At 39.0% G+C, this 23,788-nt stretch overlaps 1 protein-coding gene across 1 annotated transcript in view; it reads left to right on the top strand.

Moving 5' to 3' along the window:
* Positions 1-23,788, top strand: part of SGK1 (serum/glucocorticoid regulated kinase 1) — a 101,497-nt gene that overhangs the window by 41,565 nt on the left and 36,144 nt on the right. The gene's annotated exons all lie outside the window — the stretch shown is intronic.

The following is a 23,788-nucleotide window of genomic DNA, read 5'->3' as shown; positions in this document are numbered from 1 at the left end:
CCATTTTATGCTGTTACAAGACTGATTCAGCAATGTTTTCATCCATTAGAAAGTCTCATTAGTTGTTTGTTCAAACAGAGATCAATTCTTGTATGATGCAGGAAATATATTATAATAGTAATCTACAGGTTTGTAGCTTCCACCAAAATGTTTAGCTCAAAATGATTTGACCCATAACAGAGCACTGTATTGACCTTTGACTATTTTCCCCATGTATACCCATGATTTTCATACGTACTCATAATTTTACTAAAACGTATTTTTCTCTCCTACTCTAAGAATTTTATTTTGGCTTTTAATATTACTAATCCATGAAGGCCAGATAACTGACTTAACTTGCAAGTTCTAAGATTCGGAAAATTTACAGTTGTATTTGTAGCTTATAATTCAGTTAGGCTCATATTTATTTTGACTTTTTAAACCATTACATGAAATGTTTATGTTATTTTTATTCCCATCCTATTGACATAAAAACATAACATTAAGAAGACAGAATGTGTTATTATAAAGTAGAATTAATTAAAAGTAATCTTCCAATATGTTATTTTAAATCAGTGCCTCATAAGGTGATAAATATTAATAGCTCCCCGTCTCCCTATTTTTCAAATGGTGTTTTTCCAGAGACAAAGAAATAATTTTAGCTACTAAAAGAAAAGATCATAAATCCTTGAATCTGAGTTCTTTTTAACTCGGTGATACCCACTGTCTCAGAATCTGTTCCCTCATGAAAAAGTAACAACTGCCTGCCTAATTTTTAGGGTTATTGGCAAGATCAAGTGAGATAATGCATATGAAATAGTTCATAATCAATAAAGTGCGGTGCAAAGAGAAATCATTATTACTTACTTTTGCTGATTTACATATTAACTAAGGCTGTGAATCTATAACACTAAATTAGACTTCCGTGACTCGGTGAGCACTTTGCTGATTGATGAATATTTGTCATGTACATTTAGTGTTCACCTACACACTGGCCTAATCCCAGGTTAACCATAACAGGCAATAAATAGATTCTAAAGGCAAGGATTGGTAAACTTTTTCTGTAACGAGCCAGATAAATATTTTGGGCTTTGCAGGCCAGTCATTTACATTGACGGTCTTGGTCATTTACATTCAGCCCTGTTCTTGTAGGAAAAGCAGCCATAGATAATACCCAAATGAATGAGCCTGGTTGTGTTCTAACAAAACGTTCATTTACAAAAACATGTGGCTGGCCCACCAGCCATGGTTTGCAGACTCATAGACTCAGAGTCTAAGGAACTATTCATGACTTAGAAGCAGAGAGAGGGCTCTGCAGATCCTATACAGAGCAGAAATACCCAGGACTAAATGTTTGCTAAAGGACCTACTAATCCCCCTTTGTTAGGAGCTGGGGATAGATTAATGAATAAATGGAATTCCACACAAGAAGAAACAATAAACAAATTGCTGGAAGGAATTTAAAGCAACACTGTGATTCATTCTTTTACAGGTGAATCATTCTCCAATTTACAATGGATTACCTGGTTCTGGCTTTGCTGGATTATTTTTTTTCCTTAAGGTCACCACAAATCAAGCAGACACTTCTATTTTAACAACTTTAAAATGAATCTATAGTTTGTGTTAGTATAGGGATTAAACCATGAAATAGTTCCTTGAGAAGACACCTCCCTCCTTTTAGGATGGGATGTTATGTGATGATATGATGGAGAAGCTGTTCAATGCCAAGGCCTGGTAGTAAAAACTCTAACCTGTTCCCTTGACAACTCCTGATGTGGATTATTTTAAGAAAGCCATTAATTCGTCCTCCCCTAACAATGTTCTCTCCTATGAAAACAGGTTATTCATGGTTGCCATACAGTTTCTTTGCAGGAGTTCTTTAGTAATTTGCAGATAAAATGGGATTTTTACAGTCTTTGGAAATGTAAACATATGTGCAAATAGTGTTGGACTCAGGATACATCCTGGGGCCAGCTCTGCCACAAGGTCAATACATGAACTTGAAAAAGCCACAAAAACCTTCCAAACATCATGTAACAGGCCTAATCTAATTAACTCTAAAGTCCTTTTTAGTCTTAAATCCTACAGTTGGAATTTGATAACCTTAAATGAAAATGAACTCTGTATTTGATGTGTAAAGATAAAACATGGAAAATGAGGTGAGAAATAGGAAAGCAAATAAGGTGCTAGTCCTTTAAGAGTAGTTGTGGAATTTTTTCCCTCTGACTTTAAAAATAGTACATTCTAAATGCTACCTTTCGTGGCCAAAAACCACTGAGTTACATTGCAATTAGCTTGTGCCAGGCCTTGCCAATAGTCTAGTTAGTGGCCTTTAAACACTCTTCACCACGGAAGAAACTAGCATATACATGTTGCCAACACATTCCCCAGGAGAACAGTGATATTGCAATGTTATAGTAGGGCTGTCTAAAGAGGACCTTCCTAAAAATGAGATGGAAAGATGACAACAAGCTGCTACTGAATAACGCATGCTAGTGGAATTCAGGTTGTAGCATTTCAGTCTGAAATCAGCTTTTAGGCCATAAAGAGATGGAAACCAAAGTAGTTTTTCAATGGGTGCATGTCGACTAAACATATTCACAAACTGCTCTGCACCGCGTCTTTCACAGCCCCTACAACATCCAGATCAACCAAGCTGGAAAGGGAGGAAAGGGGTGTTTTCCAGAGGGAGTGGGAAAGGAATCGTTAAGCAAAGCATGAGATTGGACCAAGGTGGCAGCCTGAACATGTAATAGCATCCTTCCTGCCTTAAATGACAAAAAACATCACACACACACACAGCATATTCTAATATAAAATAGTGCTAGAAAACAAAAGTATGCCATTGTGTGGATAAGAAATAATTAAGACTGCCTGGTAGGATTACAAGATTGATGAGGAAACCACAGTTCAAACTGATCATATTGAAGAACTGCAGCAGATGGGGCTGTTGCCAGCTTATGTATTCAAAGGGACCCAGTGAGTTGAAAAATAAAGATGTTCCTGGCAAGGTCTAATATAAGGAAAGTAGTTTTAGCAATATAAATTTCAGGCAATATACTATGTAAGACAAAAAAAAAATGTGAAAGGAACAAAGAGGACTATTTCACGTTGATGAAAGGTATCTATTAAGAAGACAAACCATTCACAAACCTTTATGCACTTACCAGGACAACAGGGACATCTTCAAAGCAACAACTTACAGAAATACAGAGAAAAACTGGCAAAAACATGTCATAGAGGGTAGTTTTTATCATAATTCTCCCAGAAATTACCAGTTCAAGAAGACTGAAGCTATGTAAGGGTAGAGGATTTTAATAAAACAATTGACTAAATATAATTTATGTGGAGATTTGTATCTAATAAATAAAGAATACGCATTATTTTGAGCACACATGGAACGGTTACAAACAGTGACCAAGAATTAGATCACAAAGAATATCTCATCAAATTCCAAAATACAGAAATCACACAGACCACACTAGCTGATTACAATTTGATAAAATTAGAAACTAACAACAACATAAGAGCTGTCTGCCATCCCCAGACAATCTATCCACGTGGAATCCACGAACACCCTTCCTAATAACTCTGGGTTTACATAGAAAATAAAAAAGGAAATTAAAAACTATTTTAAGTGCTTACATCACCATGAGGAAAATGCAAATTGAAACAATGAAATCTCATTTGTTTTTAATCCATCAGATTGTTAAAGGTTGTATTGATAAAAGTATGGGCCAAAACACTGTTATGGAAGAGTTTTGGGCAATGTTCCTCTATTAAAAACTTTAAAATCTCATACCTTGTAATTTAGCAAATCTATGGCTTCATACTTGTTTCTGTAATAATGAAGACAGGTACAATGATATTCATTGCAATATTGGAAATGGTGAAAAAAAAGAAAAATAGGTGACATCAGTGAGTAACAAAACTGTAACTCATAGGGAATTATTAATCATGGCATATTCATACTGTGGAATACAATGGAATTATGTCATACTCATACTAATTTATACTATGTGGAAAACAAAATTGTTAACTCGTAGGTGATTATTAATTATGGTATATTCATACAATGAGGTCTCATTAAAAATGAGATCGGTATGGACTGACATATCCCAAGGTATAGTAAGTTAGGAAAGCAGTTAAAGATGAATATGTATCTAGATTACCATATTTACATTTTTAAGACTTTATATTTCATGTCGGTGTATTATGTGTTTGTGTGTATATATAAATGCAAATAAGAAGATCTGGAAGTTTGTCCATCAAACTGAAATGTTGATTACCACCGTCAAGGCATTAAAATTGAGAGGTGATGAGGTGGAGAGAATAGTCAAGAAGGACTTTAGTCTTGTCTACATCGGTCAAATTTTTCAAGACCATATTAATACATTACCTGTAGCTCTGGGGAAAGCCCACCAGGAGACTCACTTGTAGAAAATGGTTACAGCTCAATCCTATTGGTAGAAAGTCAGACACCATCATAAAGATGGTTTCACACCATGAGATCATTCCTTCACCACAAAGTAAGGCTCCTAGAAGAAAATGGAAAACACACAATATTGATGTTCTCACAGCACGTTGCTTATACTTCTTTCTGTCAACTGTTTGGCCCTGCCCTGTGTGATGTTTGGTGTAAGTCCATTTATTCTCTAAGTTTCCAGCAGTTGATAAAACTAACTGTTTGCCTTGGCCAGTGTTGCTCAGTGGACTGGGCATCGTCCTTGCATGGAAAGGTTGCCGGTTCGTTCCATGTCTGGGCACATGCCTGGGTTGTGGGCTTGATCCCTGGTAGGGGGCTTGCAGGAGGCACTGGTAGATGTTTCTATCTCACATCAAAGTTTCTGTCTCTCTCCCTCTCCCTTTTTCTCTTTCTTAAAATCAATTAAAAAGAATTTTTAAAAATATTTTTTAAAAATGTATAATATGCTTATTTTTTGTCCCCTCCCAGGGCCTTACATACATGTTGTAGAGTTATGTACTCTCTTTTTCTCTTTGCCTTTGTTAGCTCAAATGGAACTTTTCTTCACGCACTTTTTGTTCACATGAAAAGGAGAGACTGAGAAAACTCTGCAGCCCACGCTGGCTGTAAGTCACATGCATGCCAGAGGCACACCTGATTCTCATTAAGGTCGCCCTGTCATATGGGATAGATCTGGCTGAGTGAGGATTTCCTCAGACTTCTCCATCTTCAATTCAAGACAGCTCACAAGGTGCTGAGTCAGCGACGGCTGAAGCCTGAGCAGGGGGGGCTGTTGTTTTGTGGGGGTTTTTGTTGTTGCTGTTGTTTTGTGTTTTGTTGTTGTTGTTGCTAATCCTCACCAGAGAATATTTTTTCTGTTTTTAGACAGGGAGGAAGGGAAGAGAGAGAAGGAAGTATCAATGTGAGAGAAACACGTCCATTGGTTGCCTCCTGCATGCATCCCTGACCCGGGGATCTAACCTGCAACCCAGGTATGTGCCCTTGCCTAGGGCTCGAACCCAGGACCCTTTATTGCTTAGCCGATGCTCTAACCAATGAGCACACCCTCCCGGTCAGTGTGTGATGTTTTTAAGGCCTAGTGTAGTCAGGCCTCTGGAAGCAGCCGTCCACCTTGGAGAAGTTATTAACCACGTTATTACAAACAGAGATGAACATGGAGCCTTTGACATGATTAAATACAAAGTTACTGCCTCTCCTTCCTCCTCAGGAAATCCCCGCAGACAATAATAGAGGCTCTTTTAATGAAGCCACCTTCACACATTCCGGCAGGGAGTCTGCTCCCCTCACTCCGTTTCCCACCCCACACCTCCGTCTGTGGCCCCGCAGCCCAGGGGGGTGCGCGGGACCTTCCAGCCCGTGGCTTCACTGTGTTGTCTCCAAACTGTTGAGCCTTTGAAGCCCAGGAAGCTCAACTGTAAAGTGGTCAGCTGAGAAATAGTTTCCATGCTGACTTACTTTCATATTGTCTTGAGTTTTTCTGATCTTTCTTAAGAAGAGGTTATAAAATATATACTTACATCAGCCAGATGGCTTTACAGATTTCTGGTTTCTTTCAATTTACATAGTAAAAATATTTTTTATGAAGGCTCTAGGGAATAAAATAATATTGCTTCAAATTGCCCTCTTCCCCTAGTTTCTGGCTCTTGACATGACGCGTTAGGGTCTCTGGCGGACGTCTGCTGATTTCTAAGCTTATCACCCACCATCATCCTTGTTCTGCATCAAATTTTAAGTCATGTAATCATTGAGAAAGCACTCATTACGGAAAATGAAAGATTAGACTACTAATGAATGGATAAGAAAATGCCGTTTTCTTTTGTTCTGTATACTTAGACTATGATGGAGGGGATGACATTCTACCCAGGACAAAGCCCGGGTTCTGCACCCAGCTCTGCGCTGGCGGGTCATGTGACCTTACACTTGTTACTCGATCTCCTGGGGCTCACCTGCATACTATGTGGAAAAACACAGTGTGCTCAACTCACCTGGCTGATGCGAGAAGATGGGGATCGAATGAGAGAGGTCATGTGGAAGCTCTTATAAAAATAACTAAGCAGCATGTGAAGTATTATTAGTTAGCAAATACGTCTCAGGGTACTAAAATCTGAAAAGATTTAAAGCAAGTAAATCTGCCTTAAGTAAATCATTCATGACATTTCCAAGCTTTCTTAATTAAAATAATAACAATAACAATCAAAATACTACCTGGAAAATATGTCTTGGGAAACATTTAAAATGACTTAGCACACTGCCTTTTTAAAATAATGAAAATCCCTATCGTTACTCTTGCCATTATTTATCAGAATATTATTATTCTAATACGGAGGCAGAGTTGGAAAAAAAAGATAGTTTTACCCATAAAAACTTGGAATTCTTTTCCCTAGAAAGGCAGCATTTAAAAAGATGTTTATTTCAGGTAGGAGTATATAAAATAGAGGAAACTCTTCTGGTGTCTCCTTGAAGTTTTCAATATCTTTTTTCTTTGTCCTATAGTAATTTGAAATGTCCTAAGTAACTTTCAATTTAAGCAATTCTTTTTAGCCAGAAGATGGAGAAATGACTACCTCGTTATTCAGTAGCTCCTGCTAAGAGCTATTGGTCAGCTACAATTTTCATTTTAAGATTTTTTTATCCTCACCCGAGGACATTTTTTTCCATTTTTTGTTCAAATAGAGTGGGAGGGAGAGAGAGAGAGAGAGAAACATCAATGTGAAAGGGACACATCGAGTGGCTGCCACCCGCACGACCAACCAGGGCCGGGGACAAACTGCAACCGAGGTACGTGCCGTTAGCGGGAACCGAACCTGGGTCTCTCTGGACCACAGGCCAATGCTCTAACCGCTGAGCCAAACCGGCCAGTGCTCATTTTAAGATTTTATGTCCTTTAATATAAATCCACATCCTTCCTGGCTTTTCCCCAGGATTTGCAAAAATTATGTAAGAATTGCCCTGGCCAGTTTGGCTCAGCGCTTAGAGCATCGGCCCTCAGACCAAAGAGTATCAGGTTCCATTCTGGTCAAGGGCACGGACCTCGGTTGCGGTTCAGTCCCTGGCCCTGGTCAGGGTCATGTGGGAGGCAACCAATCAATGTGTCTCACATTGATGTTTCTCTCTCTCTCCCTCCATACTATCTGAAGATAAATGGAAAAATGTCCTCAGGTGAGGATTTTTTTTTTAATTACGTAAGAATCATTATAATGGCATTATTGGCATGTTTAACATTAAATAATTCCATTTTCTGTACTGCTTTTATTTCTTTGCAGCCTCTCCATCTCTCCTTACGAGCGCTGGCTTTGTACGTGATTATTGTCCTAGTATATACATGATATTGAAACTGCCTTTTTTCAGTTAACATTTATTGGGAATGTTTCTACGTTGTAACATATATTTAGTTATTATTACCGTGGTTAACACTGCATCAAATTGATATCATTTTATGCAACCATATACCTACTGTTAGCACTTTCATTGTATTAATTTTTTTCCTCTTTTTGATAAAGCTGCAAGTGATTTTCCTCCTCATTTTTAGTAATCTTAAGATAAATTGAACCTTAGTATAAATTCCCAGTAGTGGAGTAGAGTTTAAAGATAATTATGGTTCTTGCCAATATACTTTTGAGACTAATGTAGAGTCAAAGCAATAAAAATGCCGCCGGCATTATCTAAGTAAACCTAATACACCTAATAGCACTTCATCCCTTGAAGGTCAGGACATGTTTCAATTTTTGTTAATTTACTTAAATGATGCGATATGCATTTCTTGGATGACCAAACAGGTGAAGAAATTGTTTCATTTTTTTAATTTGCTACTTGTAATTTCTAATGGGAATTGTTTCATTCCATGCTTGCCTACTGTATCTGTTGGAATTTTGCATTTATTTTTTTCAAGCTAAATGGATTATTTCAATGTAGATTTAAATTCTCTTTCAATTCTATCTGTGGCAGATTTTCCCCCCAACCCGAGTCTTGGTTATTACTGCTTGAAAATGAAGCGCGGCTGCTTTTCGTACAGTTGGGGAATGTCTGTGTCAGCTTAACGCTGAAGTAAGCACCCTCTCTTCCCCTAAGAGCTCCTGCCGCCAACAGAAGGGTTGCATGTGAAAGAATGCCAGGTCCCGGGTGGTTCTGGCTTTCTGTCGGTGCCACATGCACATTTTATCTGGCCAGACAGCTCGATAACCAGGAAGCTGGCTCCTCTTCCAGGAGAATTTCCATGTTTCCAGTCTGTTTCCAGCCTCTTAGTGCCAGGAGGCCCCTCCTTCTGATTCTGATTCGCTGCCGTCCTCTCTTCCAGAGGCGAGGGCCTGGAATCTGGAGGGGAGTTCCGCCAGAACGCAGGGCACAGGCGGAGGCAGCACCGAGTCCAGGGCCCTCTGTCTCCCCTGGAGGTTCTGACCAAAGGACTGCTTTCTCCACAGCTTGGCAAAGGCACCTGCTGCATTTAAAGACATGGTTCAAATCACAAACATTACATTTTAGAGTCAGGACTTTGGGGTAGAACAAGTTGGTGGCTGCACTCACAGTTCACTTTATTTTTTATTACCTAAGCTCTCCCAGGAGTTACATCTCCCCAGTATGCCTCCTTTCCAGGCGATAAGTCTGGACAGGGATAAGGGACTCCGTCCAGGCTATTTAGGACATAAAATATTCCAAGAAAGTTGCTCCCTGTCCTCTCCTGGAAACCTCTTACCCGTGGTTACACTCACTCTTGGGTTGGAGCACATGTTTTGGCTTGTGTTGTATGTAACCAAATCTTTCCTGCTTCTAATTAAACTTATTCCTTTTAGTGTAGTGCTTCCCAGAAACCATATGGCTATTTTCCACTCAAATAATATCCCGTCTTAGTAGTTCTGAGACTTTGAAATTTTTAAAAGAGGTATTTTTACAAACTACTAAAAAGTTACAAGCAAGAACAGAATTAAAAGAAAGTCAAATGTCATTGGGCTTTTTGGCATTATTTCTCTTCTTCTCAAAATTTGCAATTATATATATATTTTTTTTCTTGGATTGCTTATTGAAATTACAGAATTTAATCCATTAGGTGGCATCCTATGGTGTAAACTATTCTTTAAAGGACAAGGTAAATAAAAACATAAAAAATTTCAGGAAACATTTTATGATTACTTCTTAAAACAGTATAACTTAATTTTCAAAATAGCTTTTGGGGACCTGAAAAGACTGTTCTTATAAATCTTCTCAATAAAAAGGAGTAAAAATAATTACTATCACCTTGATATTTTCTATTCACACCGAATAAATTGTTTCTTGTTCATTCTGCTTACAGAGAGCACCTTGGAAAAACACCTAAATGTGCCAAGATACACAGTTGTTCATGGTGTTCAGGACAAATAAATCATTCTATTTCCACTTGTCACTGATGTTAGATCCCCTTGTCTTTGTGAGCTAGCAAATCAATCAATTTCTAGGCAAGATTCTAGCTAACTCAACTAGGGTGACATCATCTCTTGAGAGACTCATCAAGACCAGCAGGAGTCCACCAATACCATGTGACTCAGCTGTATTTCATCAGAAGGTTAAACTCTTCTTATTGTCCTTGAACAGCAGACATTGGTAAAAGAACATATTAAAACTCCCTTTGAAGTCAAGCCAAACTCCACAGCTTGCTATCTATAATTTCAGCTTATTTTTCCAATGTCCATCAGCCTTGATAACTATAAATACACAATTCTATTCTCAATTCCCTCTTTCCTGTCACCCTGGTAGGCTGTTTTCCTGTTGAGTTGATTTTAAAATGAACGTTTCATTTACATTGATGTTTCTCTCTTTCTCTCCCTCCCTCCTTTCCTCCCACCCTTCCTCTCTCTCTAAAATCAATCAATAAATAATTTTTTAAAAGAAATATGTATAACTTAAAAAATTAAAATAAAATGACATTTCAAAGATTCACCTAGATTTCTACTTAGGGGAAAAGGCAAGAATTCAACACCTCTGGCTGGTTAGATAAGAAGCAGACAGGTGACTCCCTTGTTTTGTAACACAGGGAGCAGAGGTTATCAGTGTTTGTAGACAGAAAATATTAAGTGCATTAACTTGGTGATACTATAAAAAGAAAAGAAAAGAAAAAAAGAATTGCATGTATCAGCAACACTGAGCTATTTTTAAAACAAAAAATCTGACATCAGCAGGAAGGGCAGAACTTTCAGGCAGTGACCAACCTATACAAAATGGTGACAGAGACATCAGACTGCCGAACCCCCTCCCAGCCCACCTTGGAGCTTGGGTTTGTTCTCTCAACTATTTTCTATGACAGGTAAGGCAGTAAGTATCCCAGTCAGTGCTTCCAAGAGAGGGCAGATGCTGACAAGGAACCAGGCCACTATAATACAGCGATACACGCTACCACAAGGGAAGGTATAAGCTACACATACGAGGGGCCCGTATCAGGAGGTCAATGAAGGCTGCAGCAGAATAGAACTAAACTAAGAAGTGAAGGATGAGTAAATTAGTGAAGTGGGGAGAGGTGGGGAAGAGAAGCCCAGGCAGATGGGACAAATAATCACAGGTCTGAAGACTGAAGCAACTGCGAATTTGGAGCAAGGAAAGCAAAGCAGACTGAGAAACAAGTGTTTGGATCATTACGGCTTTTCACCGGGCATTTGAATAATGTATATGCTATCCTCAGGAAACAAAGACCCATTTAAATGTTTCAGTCACAACAGTGTTATCATTAAGCATAAGGAATGGATAGGAGAGGGGCCAAATTCCAGAAATTCTTCCATTGGAGATTTATGGCTTTGGATTAAGGTTTATGGCTCTGACCCTGTTAAGGAAGAATATACTTGAGATCTAATGCAAGAGGCTTAGTTCTTGTTTTGCAAAGAGAAACAAGGATTCCAGATTTGGAACATTACTGAAGAGCTCTCATTACTGAGATGGAAAAAAAAAAAGGATTCATAAGAGGAGTCTGAAACCATGAACAAACTTTGTCATTTGCCAAGTTTCTCATTATTTGCTGACTGAAGAGAAAAAGTAAAATTAACATGTGGAATAATTGAAGAGCTTTAAAGAGGGTAGTGATTGGGAGGGAGAAGGGGACAAGGAGAAGAGGGAACAAACACTTTGGATGGATACAAAAATGATTACAGGCTATGTTTCTGGGAGAGGCCTACCTGAATGAAAGTCAGGGATTCTGCGTTAGGATGGAGTAGATGAGTAAGTAGAGAGCTGTAACAGGTGGGGGAGAGTAGATGTCTCTTAAATGCCTCTGCATTGGTGCCATGGGTGTCATGAGTCTGTATGGGAAGATGACATTATTGACCCTGCATCAATGTTCAGTGTGTTTCCTAGCATTACAGACTGAATTTGTACTGCTCTGTTTATACTCTCTTGACCAGTCTCACTGAAGTCTAACAGAAAAGTGTTCAATGGACTTGGAGGGTTAATCTAACAGACCTTCTCTGGACTTGAACAAGAAGCCTTGGCATTTTGGCACAATGCTCTAATCAGCTACACTAGTCAGACTCATGGCTTGAGATACGCAGAGAAAATGAAATAACAGAATTTGAAGAAGTGTTTTTCTTGGGTGATTTTTAGCCACCGAAGAATGCAAAAGTTCCAATTTTCTTCATAATTGAAATCATGACAGCTGCGAGAACTCAACTGTTTATCAAGACACAAGCAGAAGTCGTAGGCTGTATTTCATGGATTAGGTCTAAAAGCTGTATGTACTTTCATGAGGTCTCATAATGGAGTGGTAACGCTTATTGTGGATGATAATATTTATTTAGACAAGTCAGAACTACCAAGTACAAAAGATGTTTAAAGCAAAAATGGCATAGGCTATTTTGCAAATTATCTATAATTTCAGTGAATGGCATAAATTGTATGACACAGACTTGGCTCTGGCTTTCATTTTCATGGTCAAGGCAGCTTGTAAATCAGTGACATGACTCATGGGTCTCAGACATGGTGCATCAATCTAGCACCTGCTTTCTCAATCAGTCAAGTTACATTCATATCCAGACGCAAATGACCATATTATTAACCTCAGCCATCAGAACTATTAAAAGGATGTGCAAATTTAAGCTAATCGGGTTCATTTCCTCCTCATGGCATATACGTGCACTTAATTCATAAAAACAGTGCTATTTCTTTCTATTGAGTATCTCAGAAGTGAATGACATTTTGGGTTTTATGTTTGTGGCTTTGTGTGGGCCATATATAGGTACATTTTACAAAAGGCCACAGCAGATGTGACTTTGAACTGAGGCCATGTGACTAGCAGCAGCATGCTACCCTAACCTCACTTTGGGGAAATCCAAGCTTCACAGTTGCCACAAAGGATGTTTCATCAAAAGAGGGATTTTCCCCTCTGCTCTGGAACACATTACCTACTTCCCCTTCCTCAGCTCTACAGTACAAAAATATCTCAAAACAGCTAACAATTTATCCTGTCATGGGTGACTGTACTGGTGGGGGGATGGGGGACAGTGAGAATTAGGAATGAGAGGGAGCTCAGGCACTGAGGTATGAGGGGCAGTAAGGACAAGACCCCCAGAACACTCTGGTCAGCCCATCTTGCCTCTGAGCATGCTACTTGATAAAATCCAATAGTGAAAAAATTGATCACTGGCCCACATATGTGTCAAGCATGGCTTTTGTGTCAGATCTCAGCTCAAAGCCCAGCTCTAACACTTACCAGCTATATCCCTTAGTTTTCCCCATCTATGAAATGGATAGTAATACAAAGCATAAGGATTGCAGTGTGGTTTAAACAAGAGAGTACGTGGACATTTACTTCATTTGTCTCTGCTTCCATCCTCCCCAAACCCCACCCTGGTTTCCCAAGCCGAAAAGAAGTCAACGAGGTCTACACAGGGAAAATGACATGGTGATTCTGACTGTGTGCAAGGTAGTCCATCTACTACTTCTCCTTACTTTGTCCTTTGAGTCCAGTGGACACCAAAAATTAATCATAAGTCCATGTCCTGTGTCTTTTTGTTCAGCAGAAAGAACATTAGAAGAGGAAATAGAGATTGCAAAACAAGTACATTACTAAATGAGCTGTGTCAATATAACTTGTTGAACAAATGAGCTTTTTACTAGTCAAGTATTTGTCAATTTGTTTCGAGTCTCAGTTGGTACGTCTTGTTTCTGATTCTCCTGAGCTAAACCAGTGGGAAAATTGGAGGAAAGATCTTTAAATTTACCCTTCTCTAGGGCAAAATTTTTAGGATTCCTACCCCCATTTCGGAAGGTTAGATCTTTTCTGAATACCTATTACTGATAAAACCACACCAACTATTTACCCAACCCTCACTTTGACCTGAAATGTTCCTGCAGAAAAAGAATTCCATTGACATTTTGAGCCATTGAACTGCAGTCCCCACACCCCTCCAACACCCAGACCCCGTCCCCCCACCCCCCCCACACACACACCCCACCCCCTGCCTCTGGAAGGAGAGATTCTCTGTTTAATCTCAGGACAAGGCATCTGGACATCTCCTATCTTTAATTCTGGGACATAGTTGCTACCTGAAAGGCTGAACTACAAAGGCCTAGAATTTTTGTTGTTGTTCAGAGTTTTCTCAAACTCAAGTTCATTCATTTAAACTTAAATATAATCAAGACTTAGCTTTCCTTCACCTATAAAGATAAAATGCAATAGGGCTTTAAAAACATGACAATTATTTGTGTATTAATGAGCAGCATCTCGAGCTTTCTGAGTATAAACCAGCTAAACAATTCCTTTGTCCAGAGTTAATGAATAACATAGATCAGAAAATCACTGGCAATTGAATGTCTTCGAGGATTTTACTTTAACACTGTAAATTACAATGAAAATCAGAAGGCTATAACTGGATATATAATGAATTATCCCAGTTCCACTTTTATAATTTACTTTTAATATGCTTCCATTTAGGCAACTTAGAAATAAAATTTAATAATTAGTACGTTGAAGATGGCATATATTCTTTATTAGTCACTTGTTAATCCATGATTCTATATTTCCTATATGAGAAGGCAAAAGCTAAATAGGGAAACTTATCAATGACAACACTTTTTTGTATTTTATTTGGAAAACATAAGAATCTTTTTAGTTTTTTCTTTTTGTTTGTTTTTTTAATCCTCACCCAAGGATATTTTTCCATTGATTTTTAGGTAGAATGGACGGGAGAGAAAGAGAGAGAGAGAGAGAAACATTGATGTGAGAGAGACACATTGATTGGTTGCCTCCCACACAACCCCTACCAGAGCCAGGGATCGAACCTGCGACCCAGGTACATGCCCTCAAACAGAATCGAACCCGCAACCCTTCCATCCGAGGACCAACATTCTAACTGCTGAGCCCAACCAGCCAGGACTTATGGTTTTTTTAATCACTAGTTCAAATTCCTATTCAGACTGTCACTGTATACTCTAGTTCCCACTCCAGGACACATTAATGGCCCTGGCCAGTTTGGCTCAGCGGTTGAGTGTCGGCCTGCGGACCATAAAGTCCCGGGTTCAGTTCCCACTAGGAGTACGTACCACAAAAAAAGAAAAAGAACACATTAATGTTTTGAAGATTCTAAAAATTCTACACATTTGAAGACTTATAAAGCAACATCGGATAAATTTCACATGTTCAAAATAGCTTCCCCGCTGGCCCAGACCACCTATCTCTCTTACTCTTCCTTCTTTCAAAGTTTCATTTCAACACTGATTGAAATGCACAGACACCTGGATCAGCATGCGTCCACTGCCACCAAGTTCCTCAACCTGCCCCTGTCCTTTACCTCGGACTCGTGAGTACCAGCCCCGTGGCGGTCGCTTCAACCCATTCCATCCCTCCAGATTTAATGCCACTCGTCTCTGGTCTATCCTTTTTCTCACTCAGCAACACCATTCGTCCACTTGGGTCCCCTTTATACAATATCCTCTGGGGCTTTTGTCAGTAAACTCCATTAAGTCATTAAACTCTTCCTCAAAACCCTCCCTCTGTCTCTTACCTTGTCATGCAAGTTCGTAATATGTGACATATATTAAACAGGGCTTGTTGGCCAAGTGTGTTTTCAAAGTGCATGTAAGGCTTCCCAGAGCCTTCAGTGGGGAAATGTGCTCTGTGAAGCCCCAAGGAGACAGAGTCTGAGCATGCCCCAGAGACACTGGACCTGGAAGCTCTTTCGAAGGGTCCTCTTCAGGACAGTGCTGCCTTAGCTGATATTTGGCATTCTACCAATGAGGACTTCTTCTCCCGCACCCTCAAGGAGAAGTGGCTGGAGGCCAGGAGCTTGGCAAGTACTCTCCAACTTAGCCTTCGGGAACTTGACCTTGACTCAGCCACAGCCTTTATCGTTGTCATCTACTAACCTCCAATCAAGACACTTCTTCTTGCCTTTTAATCGCTTTGGCGCCTGCTGCAATAATTTTCCTCTCTACTCTTTCACAAGCAGTCATTCTGGGCGAATTCAATATTTACACTCATAATTAAGCTAGTAATAACAATAATAGTAGTCGTAGTAATGTATCCTTTTGAATATCTACTGTATACCAATAAGTATCTTTAACACTTGACATGCATTGTCTCATTTAACCTCTACAACCACTGTAAGAAAGGTATCATTGCTTCCAATTTGCTGATAAAGAAAATACATCATTTAGCAAGTCCAACAATATTCAGGATGTTAAGGGGCAGAACCAAGATTCAGAGCCATATTTAAATGATCCAAAATATCTTTCCCTGCTTTCTTTAGCTCCACTATATCTCAATAGCTTCCAACCTACAGGCACAGCCATGTGTTGGGTCTTACGATATCCTAACCTGCTCCTTCTCCAAGATTTGAAACTCTGCAGTGTGTTCTTGAGCAGGGTTTTCTGCCCTCTGATCTCACTCACGGCCGTCAGTCACCGTCTGCCCTTCTCCTTCATCATGCCCTCCGGTCATTTTCCCTGCTCGGCTGCTCTTCGTCATGTAAGACCATGTAAGATGCCACTTTTATCTGCTGAAGCTGTACGTCCTCTTCTCCTTTACTGGAGATTCCTGCAGGGTGTTTAATGTGGGGTGAAGCCCACATGCTGTGCATAGTTTGCAGATAGCTTAGAGCAAAGATGACACCTGCTTAATTTGTTGGCAGGATTATAAAACTCATTTGTAGTCATTTGAGAGGTTATGTGTGAGTGTATTCATCCTCCCCAACCATCTGACACCATCCAGCAACGTGCTCTCCCAGACCCAGCTTCAAATCCCTCGGTAGTCCTTTCTCTTGGTACCCAGCATACACTCTGTAAAATCCCAGACTCATGGGATATTAGGATTAGAAGGAACCACAAAATTTATATCGCCCAGCCCCTTCATTTTACAAATAAAAACCTGCAGCCTGGAGGGGCCCATAAACCTACATTATCAACAAGGATTGCTGGAAGGTTAGATAAAGGTCCTAGAAGTTGCCTATGCCCTTTCAAAGGGGAACTGATTTCAAGAATATATTCCTGACTACCTCTTCTTTGCCAGGTTGTAGATTCAAGTGTGCTAGCGAACACTCTGTACACATCTATTTCTCTTGATCACTCACTAGTTGAGAACCTAGTTGTTATCAGAGGGAAGTAGGACCGACTGCTTTTCATAGCAGCACAATGAGGTTCTTTCTGTTGGGTGGGACACTTTGTCCAGATTTCCTTTGCACCAGATGGCTGTCCCCCAAGGCCCTAACGCTCCTGGGATCATTAGGATTCCAGATGTGTCTGCTACTGTCGATCTGGGGTAATGTGACTGCCGTTCTCTTCTTGCCAAGTATGTGTTCAGCTGTGAGACGGTCTCAGATATGTCGCTTGGCTTGCTTCTAATATATTTGATCATTTTCCGTTTTAATTTCTGATCCGCAAAATAGGCATTATGCAGTACTTAAAGATATTTAGAGAGTAAGTAGTTAAAAAACCTTTCTGTATGAATCGTGTGTTCTAGAAATGTATTGTGAACATCTGAGGCAGACTAATTCCCAGGTCCCAGAGTTCCAAGGCGTCTCCGTTCTTAATACATGGAACTTGTGCTGAATCCAATTATACTCTTTCCATCTTGCAAAATAACTCATTTTGTGTGTTCGTCAGTAAGATGTGCTTTGATATTAGAAAAAAAAAATGTTTTTACTTTAATGTGCTCCAGATTGGAGACCCTTATTAAGGCCTGTCTGCCTTATTTCCCAGTTGTACTAATTAAAAGTACTAATTATTTCCATGCTAGTATCCCAGGACCATTTTCGAGGGAATTTTTAAAAATACTGACTTTGGAAATCAAGTGAAAATATTCATATTCTTTGGTCCTAACTTTTTAAAGTTTTTAGGTCAGTGCGTTTTACTTGCAACCCTCCTTCGGTTTCAGGTCCGTTCTGGATGTCTGCATGTGGGAAGCAGTTAGCTGCCAGAATCCCCCTTCTCCACAGCAGTTGTGCGTTGATGCTGAAATGGGACTTGCTTCACCCCGATGTTAATAGGCTTCTCAAAAGCAGGGTTTGTTTGTTTTTTAATCTAATTTTTGTCATTCATGAAGGAGTTAAACCAGATTTCTGAGATCCTTCCTACATGTAAAGTCAATGATTCTCTAAGACCTATGTTTGGTCACTTTTCTAATTCGTAAATCAACCCATTTTTTAATCTCATGAGAAAGGATCCAGGTGTGCTCAGGAAGGAAGTCAGTCGTTTACTTTTCTCTGCAAAGGTGGGAGAAGGGAAGAGTCTCTCTCCAGCTGGAGAGCAGTCTTTCCCCAGACACACAGATGATCGCTTTAAAAATTCTCTGGACTCCACGACAATCATACTAAAAAAATAAATGATTAAGTCACAGAAATTGAGAAAGCTATCATAGTGGGGAGTGAGATTTCTATTCACAGTTTTACTGGTATAACATTTTGTGTGCTATGTGAATTAATTACAGCATATTATTCTCAGTGGCAAGTTTGTTACCATTTAGATCCTCCAGAACTGCAAACATACTTATTTGCTCCCTTCAGTATACCTTTGCTTGAGAGAAGAGAATATTTTGGTGGCAAGCTATTTCAGTGGATTAATACTATGCAATAGAACAAACAAACAAAAAAGCTAGTAGAGCCCTGGCCAGTATGGGTTAGTGGTTAGAGTGTTGGCTCATGAACTGAAGGGTCATGAGTTCGATTCCCAGTCAAGGGTATGTACCTGGGTTGCAGGGTTGATCTCCAGCTCCAGTCAGGGTGCATGCAGAAGGCAACCAATCAATGTGTCTCTCTCACATCAATGTTTCTCTCTCTCCCTCCCCCTTCCTTCCTCCTTTCCACTCTCTCTAAAAATCAGTGGAAAAAAATATCCTTGGTTGAGGATTAACCAAAAAAAAAAAAAAAAAAAAGCTAATAGAAAACAAAACTAGAAGAACATCTACACAAAATAAAGTATATATAAATGAAATTGAGTTTGTTTTATGAAAATAAGGCCAATGAAAATGAATTCCACCAGTGGAATGTGTTTACTCAACAGTGGATTTACTTAGACATCCTGTAATAGCAGTGTCGCGACGCCTGCTGGGGGCGCTTTGTTGTTCGGCTGTAACATTGGTGGGAAGTGTAGGGAAACTGAAAATAGCAGCAGTGGCTGCTACCTGAATCCCATGAGCACTTAGGAGTTAATAACCTCCTAATTTTTGAGAAGGGGAGAATTAGAATTCAAATGGTAATGAACCATTTCATTCTGCAATTCATGTAATTATCTAAAAAAACAACAACAACAACAACAAAAACCCTTTAACATTCAATACTTAGAATAAGACTATTTCAGATATTTAAGTGGCTGGCAAGCTACCACTATATAGTCATTTCTTAATGACTATTTAAAGTCATCTAGCCCAGCCGGTGTAGCTCACTGGTTGAGCGTCGACCCATGCACCAAGAGGTCACGGGTGGGTTCGATTTCCAGTCAGGCCACATGCCTAGGTTGTGGGCCCAGTCCCCAGTGCAGGGTATACAGGAGGCGGCCAATGGATATTCCCTCTCATTAATGTTTCTCTCTCTCTCTCTCCCTTCCTCTCTCTCCAAAACAAATAAAAATTAGAAATAAAGTCACGTATCTAGGACTATTGATGGAAACAACACACTCTAGGGATAAAGCACAGAAGCAATTATAGGAAGTGAAAATACCCGATAGTATATAAAATGTGTTGGAACTGAGTCATATGTAATTTCTTATAACTTCTTCACTCTTAATTCTAGTTCCTGGAATCCTTCCTTCATAACTGACTCACAGTCTATTTTGGGTCAAACCTGCCAGCACTACAACCCTTTCAGTATACATTAAAATTCATGCAGAAAAGTTGGAGCCCAGTGGAACAATCAGATAAGCCTCAGGAGCGGCACACATGTGTGGCCCATGCTAACACTGAGCATGTGGCCTCCAGGTCCAGGCTCACCTAAGCTCTCCCCGCTTCAAAGTGGTTTCCTCACACTGTGTTTGGAAAAATGAGCTGATTAGAAATGCCTAGTTTGTAGTTTAACACTTGATTCGGTTCTTCATTTAGAATGTCTGTTTTTCCATTTCCTTCCTGTCTAAACCTGTCTAAACTTTTTTTATAATGAATTTTCTGTTAAGGAATTCCCTTATTGTCTTTTTCTCTAAAAACGGGTCTGGAGCTACAATGTCACCTTGATCTTAATTGCTTTCTCTCCCTTTTGGTTACTAGGTTCTTGGTTTCAGCGTTTACATTAAGACCCTGACTCTAAGAAGGTTCCTTCCAGGGATTTGAACTTCGGGCCTAGAAGGGATGTGAAAGCTCACACTGCACACCCTTCACCTTTAAGCACTGCCACCTAAGAGGATGCCCACAAAGATTATTTTTCATGGCTCCAGAGAGGGTTGCACAACTTCAACCTGCATTTAATGTTGACTTTTTTTTTTTCTTTATTGATTTTTAGAGAGAGAGAAAGATAAAAACATTGATGAGAGAGAACATCGATTGACCGCCTCCTGCTTAAATGCTACTACTCTGTCTAACCAAAGCCTTCATACTTCATACACGGCCTGTTTCCCTTGTTTATACTCAGTGCAGATAGCCAATCACTTCTTTATAAAAAATTCTCCCTACCTGTAAAGAATGTATTCAATAGCCACCTCGCCTTCTCTTCAAGAAAATGAATAACAGTCCTGTTTACCTCTCCTCATTGGTCTTTTTTTGCAACATTTGAATCATTTTGCTGGTTGCTTTCTAAATAATCTCCAGGTTTTCCAATCAGCCTTTAAACATGGAATTCTGTTCACATTTCAGAATAATACTAAGGTGAGACTATCCAACAGCTCCTTCATATCATACTCTCATTCTACATTTAATTATTTCTACATTGGTTTTTCTTTAAGAGGCCTAGTATTAAAAACAATTTTATGTCTAGTTTTAGATTTTTTCATGTAACTGATTGGTTTTTGATAAGGGTATCTACACAGAGTTGACACTAATACATAAGTTTTCTTCAGGAAGCATTTATAGATATTAGAACTATAGTTAAAATAGTTTTACTGTTTCTCCATTTACTATTTTGTCCAATATTTTTCCTCTATTTAATTTTGGATGAATTTCCCAGCAAGTTTCTGGCCAAAAAAGAGAAAAGGAATCTGAAATTAACTGCATAATACTAATACAATAACTATGCCAATTCAGTTTGGCATCAGTGAGATTGTGAACAAATTTAGAGTCTTTAGGAATGTTTTGGGCTATTTCTGCATTCAGGTTTATTGTTTCTCTCTCTCTCTCTCTCTCTCTGTTTCTTTCTTGACTTTTGGAAAGTAGGCTGAAAATAATTACAACATATGGAAGTATACAAATCAGTTTATTAATTATTAATTCCTCTGAAGATGCAGGCCTTTAGAAAAGGTAACCTTGTCTGGCATTCCAGTGCTGGTCATGGGAAGTTCAACAAAGCACTGCCCTGGCATGTGGACTTTCATTTACCTTGGGAAAGAACCAAGCCCATGGGGAGACTAGGCAGTGGAAATAATGACTGAGGTCCATAAGATGTAAAGGAAACTATTCACAGGGGAATTTTAACACTCCCTGTTCCCCTTTTCCCAGTAACATAAAATGAGCCTGTCATGGACTAGTATTAGGGAACCTTATCTTTGCACAAGTGCAGGGAAACTTGAGAACACCAAACGAGAAGACTGGAGGTGGGGTGCGTGTGCATTCAAATTCATCAATAATTCTGCACTAAAAGAAGTGTGACAGTGTAGCCTCACAATGTGTGTGATTTATTTTGTATAGAAACACTTTATCTCAAATCTTTTTTAATCATTAGGACATTCATCCCTCCACTCCATTTCTTAAATATGGACAAAGCTGTTCTGTTTGCGAGAGAGATAGATGATAGATAGATAGATAGATAGATAGATAGATAGATAGATCGATCGATCGATCATAGATAGATCATAGGTACATAGATAGATTTAGATGCTAGATAATTTTTATAAATTATTAAAATAATATAAAATATCATTAAAAGTTAAAAAGTAGAAGACAGAAGAAAAGCTTCCGTAATATCACTACAGCAAAGCAATTAACATTGCTTCATGCATTGACTTGTCTGTCCTTCTATATACAATTGAAATACAATTTTATATTGTGATTTATTTTATTTAACATAATATGGATAACAATTCTCTTACTATTGAAAACACTTAAGGGACACCATGTGAATAGTGGCTATGCCGTTCTTCACCCAATGATCTTCCCATTAAATGTTAGGTTGTTTCCAGGGTTTTGTCATTATGATTAATGTCAAGACAACTTTGTGCATGTAGAATTATGAATTATTTATGTAGGATAAATTATCTAAAATAAGATAAATGGGATAAAGGTATTGAGCATCTTAAAGCTCTGCAATTACTTCCAGAAAATGTTTTAAAAATTAAAATACAGTGATCAGCCTATGAGAAGACCAGTTTTACTAAACCCCCACCAACATTAAATATTGCCCTTTAAAAAATTAGTTGCATATAGTATGATGAATATAATCTTCTTTTTAAGCATGAATGTTGCAACCAAATACCATCATTTCTCACCCTATTTTTTCACATGGGGAGAAAAATGGAATGTGTATTATTTAAAATGTATGAACAAAGCACTTTCCACTTAGGTTTTCAACCTAATCAAGTAACTTGGAGTGTTCATAAGTGTGGTGATAAACCAGTGCACCAGCTTCAATTACGATCTGCCTCAATAGCCTCGGAGGCAGGTTATCTACAGCATTAAAGGTTAAAGTCCATCTCTTCTCGAGGAGCTACAGAAACTGCTGTGTTCTGAGCTGCTAATCTCGCAGCCCTACTCAGCAGCTATATTGCAAGGTCAAGTCTTGTTAACTATCACAACAAACTCTTACACCATTCACTGTCATTTTGCATTAGAATTTTTAGTGGCTTTAACTGGGAAACAAGGTGTTGACAAAAGCAACATTGAGTACAAGAAAAAAATTAGGAAGATTCTGCCCTGGCCAGTTTGGCTCAGCAGTTAGAGTGTTGGCCTGCGGTCCAGAGAGACCCAGGTTCGGTTCCTGCTAAAGGCACAAACCTCGGTTGCAGTCTGTCCCTGGCCCTGGTTGGGTCATGTGGGTGGCAACCACTTAATATGTCCCTTTCACATCAATGTTTTTTTCTCTCTCTCTCTCCCTCCCACTCTATCTGAACAAAAAATGAAAAAAATGTCCTCGGATAAAAAAAAAGAAAGAAAGAAAAAAATTAGGAAGATTCTAAGCATGCCTTTTCCTTTCTTTTTACCTGAATCCCTATTCTTGACCCTGAGACTTCATTCTTGTTATTCGCTACAGACAATAAACCCCAGAGATGTGTGTGCAAGCACGCGCACACACACACACACACACAAAATTATTGTAGATCTATATCTGTGTATATATGCATGAGTATTTTCTTCACAAAAAACTGTTGTTGGTGATTATTGGGATTGGGACTGAGGACAGATCTCTTTTCCAGACATTTCATCAGATAATCAGGAATTACCTTTTTTCTTTTCCTTCAGTAATCAATTTAGTTAAAAAACGGATCATTTCCATTAATGTTCAGAGAAGATAGTCTTCTATTTTCATGAAGAAACTAAGCATGTGGACCAATATAAATGGAACTGGCCCTTTCACATGGTTATAGAGGAAAAGTAACAAGATGGGGTGACTTCAGCAGATGTTTTCGTAATACACTGCTCAGATTCATTTTTCTTTATGCATTTAAGTGCTACAGGCTTAGTCTTGTGAGGTTAAAATACTCAATGCAAAGAGTAAGGGAGGTTTGGGGACCAAGTTGAGGTAACTACCAAGCACAGTATATGTAGACAAAGTATCGCTGTAAATCTACCCTCTGGTATCTCTCTTCAGC

The sequence above is a fragment of the Molossus molossus genome, unplaced genomic scaffold, assembly GCF_014108415.1.
Source record: "Molossus molossus isolate mMolMol1 unplaced genomic scaffold, mMolMol1.p scaffold_m16_p_8, whole genome shotgun sequence".
Taxonomy (NCBI): Eukaryota; Metazoa; Chordata; class Mammalia; order Chiroptera; family Molossidae; genus Molossus; species Molossus molossus.
This window is presented reverse-complemented; position numbering and strand designations above follow the sequence as displayed.